The sequence below is a fragment of the Triticum dicoccoides genome, chromosome 2A (genome assembly GCF_002162155.2).
Source record: "Triticum dicoccoides isolate Atlit2015 ecotype Zavitan chromosome 2A, WEW_v2.0, whole genome shotgun sequence".
Taxonomy (NCBI): Eukaryota; Viridiplantae; Streptophyta; class Magnoliopsida; order Poales; family Poaceae; genus Triticum; species Triticum dicoccoides.
The window spans coordinates 516131449-516139860 of NC_041382.1; positions in this window are offsets into that span (position 1 = coordinate 516131449).

Below are 8412 nucleotides of genomic sequence, written 5' to 3' on the forward strand. Positions count from 1 at the left end.
AGCAAAATTGTGGAAGCGCTTTGGGATCGCTTAGATCCATTTCCGAGTCACAAATGACTCGTGACTTTGTGAGAGGGGGTCTTTTTTCTCAGAAAGGGGGAGTTTGCTCGGTAAACATGCGCCGAAAAGAAGATATGAGCAAAAATTCCTCTTTCATCTCCATAGCAGTGTGGGGCAAAAGGCAGGCACCAAAAGGAAGCTGCATCAGGGTGGCTCTTTAACTTAATCTAGAAGTAACATTGCCACTTATTTTCCAAAATTTATGCAGACCGACCCTGAAGTTTGGGGTCACGGTTCGTGGCGCGCCTAATCACTCTAGAACAATCAGACAAAACGATTGCTTGGTTGTTAGAGCTGGAACTGAGCTGGGGTTACGGTTCGTGACCCTGGAGTAGTTTGTTAAGATTGTGCGTACAGTAGATGACAGGAAGACAACGCTAAATAGATACAACAATTCGTGCGTCACAGAATACAAGAGCTAGCATTCATGATGTACTACTACTCCCTTCATCCTAAATTACTTGTCGCATATCCATTTCTGCGGCAAATAATTCCGGATGGAGGGAGTACATGACTATAATACGGCTAATATTCATGAAAACATGGCCACAAGCCGCTATCTGAGTCCGACGAATCATTGCTTCCTGGATCATCATCGTGGTCACCAGGAGAACGAAGAAGAGAAGAACCAATCCAGACAAAGAAGTGCCACGAAATTCACCGACTTTGTCGACTACATCGTGTGCACGGTGAGCCACTATCAAAATACTTTTGCAGATCATCTATTCTAGGCCCTGGTTAGCTCATGAACATCAAGTATTGGTCAGAACTATCGCTGGCCCCGTGAAAGAAAAAAGAATATGAAGAAAGACTTCTATGTGAGGTAGAGCTCTTTGGAGCGTTAAGGGGCAGGTCTAGGTGCCAAAAGTTATAAGAGAACTAAAAAAATGTCTTGTATTTTTGTACAGAGGGAGTAAGTTTTAAGAGAAGGGCTAGAAATGCCCTTAGAACATCTCTAGCTCTTAAAAATTGAAAATATTACCCTTATCCCTAAAAGTTATAATTTTTAGGGGATTTTTTCATCTAGCAGATCGTCTAAAAAATATAGTCAATTCTTCCAAATGTTTGGTCAAACAATTGAAGCAAAATCATCATAAATTGAAAACAAACATAAACAATTCAAAAGTGTTATATCGTAACTGAACTACGAGCATAAATAAGTTTCATTCAATCCATCCGACAACTAAATATGACCATAGTTTGTGCCAAAAGGCACTGTAGCATCAAGACATATATTAATCCAAACTTCCCACAAAGCAACATCCTCCTCGCTCTTGTAATTGCATGACCTACTCCTCATTTTCAATGTTGGGTGTCCTCGACCTCCTCCGCCAACTTGACATTTCTCCTCATCTTCGAGGTATATGGCATTGACATGGCAATGTCGTCGAGGCCGAGTGCGTGGCTTGCATTCAATTGCTCCACAAAAATCAACTACATCATCATTCAATTGCTCACTACAAAAGCAAATAGAATCCCTTGCGATTAATGTCACATCATCCATCAATCCTTGAGAAAATTGCAAACCAAAAAGTAAAGGGGGGATTTTACCTTGCAGATATTTCCTCAAGCATGACGACCTTGCTCCTTGTCTCGTCTAAATCCGACTCCTCGGTGGCCTCCAGAGGTGGATGGGTGGTAGTGTGGTTGTAGAAGGCCGAGGAGGAGTCGTCCGCTCCATGGGACACCAAGGAGGAAGCTCCAGGTGACCACATCCTTCTGTTTCTTTGTCGCGGATGCCATGTTGTCTATCGCCTTGGCCGACGGTTGGCAGTCCCTAATAGGCACTTTGATTCCCCGAAGAGGAAGGGCGAAGTTGTGTAGTAGCAAAAGGTTTTTTCCCTTAGTTACAAACCAAGGTTTATCGAATCAATAGGAGACACCACATGGACAAGATAAACGGTACCTGCACACACACAAACAAATGTTTGCACCCAACGACAGCAGGGGTTTGTCAATCCCTACGTTCTCGCCAATTGCAATGATTAAATCTGATAGTGATAGATATTTAAAATAAAAAGGAAAATAAAAGTAAATAAATTGCAGCAGATATTTTTAGGGTTTTAGCACATATAAAGTGAATTTACTCGGGGGCCATAGGTTTAGTAGAGGCATCTCTCTCATAAGCATAGGAACAGTGGGTAATAAATTACCGTTGGGCAATTGATATAATAACGCATAGTTAAAGTGATTCTTCATGGCATGATTAATATATAGGCATTATGTCCGAGACAAGTAGACCGATATCCATCTATATCTACTACTATTACTCTAACCCTCGACTGCTATCCAACATGCATCTTAAGCCATTTTTTTGTTAAGGTATTAAGTTGATAACAAACAGAGTAATGCTTGGAGCATGATGAGATAATGTAGACAAAGTAAGACCAAATAATATGTTCAAACCCTGTCATTTTACCCTTAATAGCAACAATACAAATATATGCCTTACAACTCCTCTTACCACAGAGTAAGGACACCGCAAGATTGAACCTACTACCAAACACCTCTCCCACTGAAGACAAATCAACCTAATTTTCCAAAAGAGATAGATAGATCGGAGAGAAATAAAAGGCTATAAAATCACGCATAATAAATCTCAGAAAAGACTCAGTTGCTTTTAATGAATAATCTGGTCATAAACTCATAATTCATTGGATCCCATCAAACACAACGCAAAAGTTTACATCAGACTGATCTCAAACGAGATTGTCGTATTGAAGAGAGAGAGAGAGAGAGAGCCATCTAGCTACTGCTATGGACCCGTAGATCCTATAGGAACTACTCACACATCATCATGGAGGCAACAAGGTCAATGAAGATTGCCTCCACAATGGTTTCTTCCTCCGGTAGAGTACCAAAAAAGGCCTCCAGATAGGATCGCAGAAGAACGGAGTTCTGCGGCAGTGGAATAATTGTTTCGGGGCCTCTCCTGAGGGTTTCTGAATGTATGAGAATTTATAGCATTGGAATTAGATCAATCGGAGCCAAAGGGGGGCAATAAGGCACCTGGGCACACCTACCCTCCTGTTGGAAATATACCCTAGAGGCAATAATAAATTGGTTATTATCATATTTCCCTGTTCATGATAATTGTTTATTATCCATGCTATAATTGTATTGATTGGTACATGTCTGGGTACATAGACAACATGTCCCTAGTGAGCCTCTACCGGACTAGCTCGTTGATCAAAGATGGCTATGGTTTCCTAGTCATAGACATGAGTTGCCATTTGATAACGGGATCACATCATTAGGAGAATGATGTGATGGACAAGACCCAAACTATGAACATAGCATATGATCGTGTCAAGTTTATTGCTATCGTTTTCTGCATGTCAAGTATATGTTCCTATGGCCATGAGATCATGGAACTCACTGACACCGGAGGAGTACCTTGTGTGTACCAAACGTCGCAACATAACTGGGTGAATATAAAGGTGCTCTACAGGTTCTCCGAGGGTGTCTGTTGAGTTGGCATGGATCAAGACTGGGATTTGTCACTCCGTATGACGGAGAGGTATCTCAGGGCCCACTCGGTAATACAATACCACAATGAGCTTGCAATCAATGTGATTAATGAGTTAGTCATGGGATCTTGTATTACAGAACGAGTAAAAAGACTTGCCGGTAACGAGATTGAACTAGGTATGGAGATACCGATGATCGAATCTCGGGCAGGTAACATACCGATAGACAAAGGGAACTATATACGGGATTAGTTGAATCCTTGACATCGAGGTTCGACCGATAAGATCTTCATAGAATATGTAGGAACCTATATGGATATCGAGGCCCCGCTATTGGTTATTGACCGTAGAGGTGTCTCGGTCATGTCTGCATAGTTCTCGAACCCGCAGGGTCTACACAGTTAACGTTTGGTGATGATATAAGTATAGTTGAGTCATTATGGTGGTTACCGAAGGTTGTTCGGATTCCCGGATGAGATCTCGGACGTGACGAGGAACTCCGGAATGGTTCGGAGGTGAATATTGATATATTGGACGAAGGGTATTGGAGTCCGTAATTGTTCTGGGGGTACCGGGTGACGACCAGCATGACCGAAAGGGGTTTTGGGGGGCCCCGGCAAGTGTTTGGGGGGGGGGGGCTCATGGGCCAAGGGGAGGGGGCAAACCAGCCCACTAAGGGGCTGAGCGCCCCCTCGCCCTTTCCCACGTAACTATAAGGGATGGCGGAGCCCCCCTAGGGCAGCCATCCCCCTTCCCTTGGGGACCAAGGCTCCCGGGGGTGGGAGGTGCCCAAAACCCATCTAGGGTTTCCCCCTGTGGCCACCGCCCCCCTAGATGGGATCTAGGGTGCCCCCTCCTCCTCCCTCCTCCTATATATAGAGAGGTAGAGAGAGGGCAGCCGCACCCTTGAGCACATTGATAACCCACAAGTATAGGGGATCACAATAGTTTTCGAGGGTAGAGTATTGAACCCAAATTTATTGATTCGACACAAGGGGAGACAAAGAATATTTGCAAGTATTAGTAGCTGAGTTGTCAATTCAATCACACCTGGAGATCAATTACCTACAACAAAGTGATCAGTAGCAAAGTAGTATGATAGTTTTGATAGTAGTAGCAACAGCAATAGTAGTGGTAACAGTGATAGCAATGATTTTGTAGCAAGTGCAATAGTAACAGTAGCAGTAGTAACTTAGCAGGAACAATATGAGAGAAATTCGTAGGCATTGGATCGGTGAATTCATTGGATGATATTCATCATATAACAGTCATAACCTAGGGCGATACTGCACTAGCTCCAGTTCATAAATATAATGTAGGCATGTATTCCGTAAATAGTCATACATGCTTATGGAAAGAACTTGCATGACATCTTTTGTCCTACCCTCCCGTGGCAGTGGGGTCCTATTGGAAACTAAGGGATATTAAGGCCTCCTTTTAATAGAGAACCGAAACAAAGCATTAACACGTAGTGAATACATGAACTCCTCAAATTATGGTCATCACCGGAAAGTATCTCGACTTCTGTCACTCCGGGGTTTACGGATCATAACATGTAATAGGTGACTATAACGTGCAAGATTGGATCTAGAACATAGATATAATGGTGATAACATGAATGATTCAGATCTGAAATCATGGCACCCAGGCCCAAAGTGACAAGCATTAAGCATGGCAAAGTCATAGCAACATCAATCTCAGAACATAATGGATACTAGGGATCAAGCCCTAACAAAACTAACTCGATTACATGATGAATCTCATCCAACTCCTCACCGACCAGCGAGCCTACAAAGGAATTACTCACTCCCGGTGGGGAGCATCATGGAATTGGTGATGGAGAAGGGCTGGTGATGATGAAGATCGAAGATCCCCCTCTCTGGAGCTCCAAACGGACTCCAGATCTGGCCTCCCGATGAAGAATAGGAGGTGGCGGCGGCTCCATCTCGTGAAACGCAATAATTCTTTCTCTCTTCTTTTTTCTTCGAATATGCGATTTTATAGTATCAGGGTTGAGGTCTGAGGGGCCACCAGGTGGGGACAACCCACCTGGGTGCGGTAGGAGGGGGCGCGCCCTGGTGGGTTGTGCCCACCCAGGTGCCCCCTCCGATGGTTCTTGGCTCTAGAAATTCTCTTTTATTATACAAAACATTCTCGCAAAGTTTCGTTCCCATCCGAGAACTTTTATTTCTGCACAAAAAACAACACCATGGTAGTTCTGCTAAAAACAGGGTCAGTCCAGGTTAGTTTCATTCAAATCATGCAAATTAGAGTCCAAAACAAGAGGAAAAGCGTTAGGAAAAGTAGATACGACGGAGACATATCACACATCTCATACGCCACTGCTCCCGGGGCTGGGAGGCGCTCAAGAGGGCAGCCGCACCCTTGAGCACATCTCATACGCCAGGATGCTGCCTCTCCTCTTCCTCGTAGCCCTCTTCCTCTTCGTAGTACTTAGCGAAGCTCTGCTAAGATTCCACCACCACCGCCACCACACCATCATGCTACCGGAGGAATCGAGCTACTACTTCAACATCGCTCGCTGGATCGAGGAGGTGAAGGCATCATCAAGTCATATGTGTGTTGAACGCGGAGGTGCCATCCGTTTGGCACTTGGATCGAAGTTCGCGGGACGGATCGTGATTGGATCGCGAAGGCGTTCGACTACATCAACCGCGTTTCTTAACGCTTTCGCTTAGCGATCTACAAGGGTATGTAGATCCAATCTCTCTTCTCGTAGATGGTCATCTCATAGATTGGATCTTGGTGAGCGTAAGATTTTTTTCCCATGCAATGTTCCCCAACAGTGGCATCATGAGCAAGGTTTATGCGTAGATGACATCACGAGTAGAACACAAAGGCGTTTGTGGGCGTTGATATTCAGATTGCTTCCTTCCTTTGTCTTATTTTGATTCATCGTATTGTGGGATGAAGCGGCCCGGACCAACCTTACATGTCCACGTACATGAGACCGGTTCCATCGACAAACATGCAACTTGATTGCATAAAGATGGCTGGCGGGTGTCTGTCTCTCCCACCTTAGTTGAATCAGATTCGATGAAGGCGGTCCTTGTATAAGTTTTAATAGCAATTTGCATATCACCGTTGTGGCTTTGCATAGGTAAGAATCATCCTTGCTAGATACCCATAGCATGTTGGAAATATGCCCTAGAGGCAATAATAAATTGGTTATTATTATATTTCCTTGTTCATGATGATCGGTTTTTATCCATGCTAGAATTGTATTGATAGGAAACTCAGATACATGTGTGGATACATAGACAACACCATGTCCCTAGTAAGCCTCTAGTTGACTAGCTCGTTGATCAATAGATGGTTACGGTTTCCTGACCATGCATATTGGATGTCATTGATAACGGGATCACATCATTAGAAGAATGATGTGATGGACAAGACCCAATCCTAAGCATAGCACAAGATCGTGTAGTTCGCATGCTAAAGCTTTTCTAATGTCAAGTATCATTTCCTTAGACCATGAGATTGTGCAACTCCCGGATACCGTAGGAGTGCTTTGGGTGTGCCAAACGTCACAACGTAACTGGGTGGCTATAAAGGTACACTACAGGTATCTCTGAAAGTGTCTGTTGGGTTGGCACGAATCGAGACTGGGATTTGTCACTCCGTGTAAACGGAGAGGTATCTCTGGGCCCACTCGGTAGGACATCATCATAATGTGCACAATGTGATCAAGGAGTTGATCACGGGATGATGTGTTACGGAACGAGTAAAAGAGACTTGCCGGTAACGAGATTGAACAAAGTATCGGGATACCGACGATCGAATCTCGGGCAAGTACAATACCGCTAGACAAAGGGAATTGTATACGTGATTGATCGAATCCTCGACATCGTGGTTCATCCGATGAGATCATCGTGGAACATGTGGGAACTGAAGGAAATATGCCCTAGAGGCAATAATAAAGTTATTATTTATTTCCTTACATATCATGATAAAAGTTTATTATTCATGCTAAAATTGTATTAATCGGAAACATAATACATGTGTGAATACATAGACAAACAGAGTGTCACTAGTATGCCTCTACTAGACTAGCTTGTTAATCAAAGATGGTTATGTTTCCTAACCATGGACAAAGAGTTGTCATTTGATTAACAGGATCACATCATTAGATGAATGATCTGATTGACATGACCCATTCCATTAGCTTAGCACCCAATCGTTTAGTATGTTGCTATGGCTTTCTTCATGACTTATACATGTTCCTATGACTATGAGATTATGCAACTCCCGTTTGCCGGAGGAACACTTTGTGTGCTACCAAACGTCACAACGTAACTGGGTGATTATAAAGGAGCTCTACAGGTGTCTCCAAAGGTACATGTTGGGTTGGCGTATTTCGAGATTAGGATTTGTCACTCCGATTGTCGGAGAGGTATCTTTGGGCCCTCTCGGTAATGCACATCACATAAGCCTTGCAAGCATTGCAACTAATGAGTCAGTTGTGAGATGATGTATTACGGAACGAGTAAAGAGACTTGCCGGTAACGAGATTGAACTAGGTATTGAGATACCGACGATCGAATCTCGGGCAAGTAACATACCAATGACAAACGGAACAACGTATGTTGTTATGCGGTCTGACCGATAAAGATCTTCGTAGAATATGTAGGAGCCAATATGAGCATCCAGGTTCCGCTATTGGTTATTGACCGGAGACGTGTCTCGGTCATGTCTACATTGTTCTCGAACCCGTAGGGTCCGCACACTTAAGGTTTCGATGACAATTATATTATGAGTTTATGAGTTTTGATGTACCGAAGTTAGTTCGGAGTCCCGGATGTGATCACGGACATGACGAGGAGTCTCGAAATGGTCGAGACATAAAGATTGATATATTGGA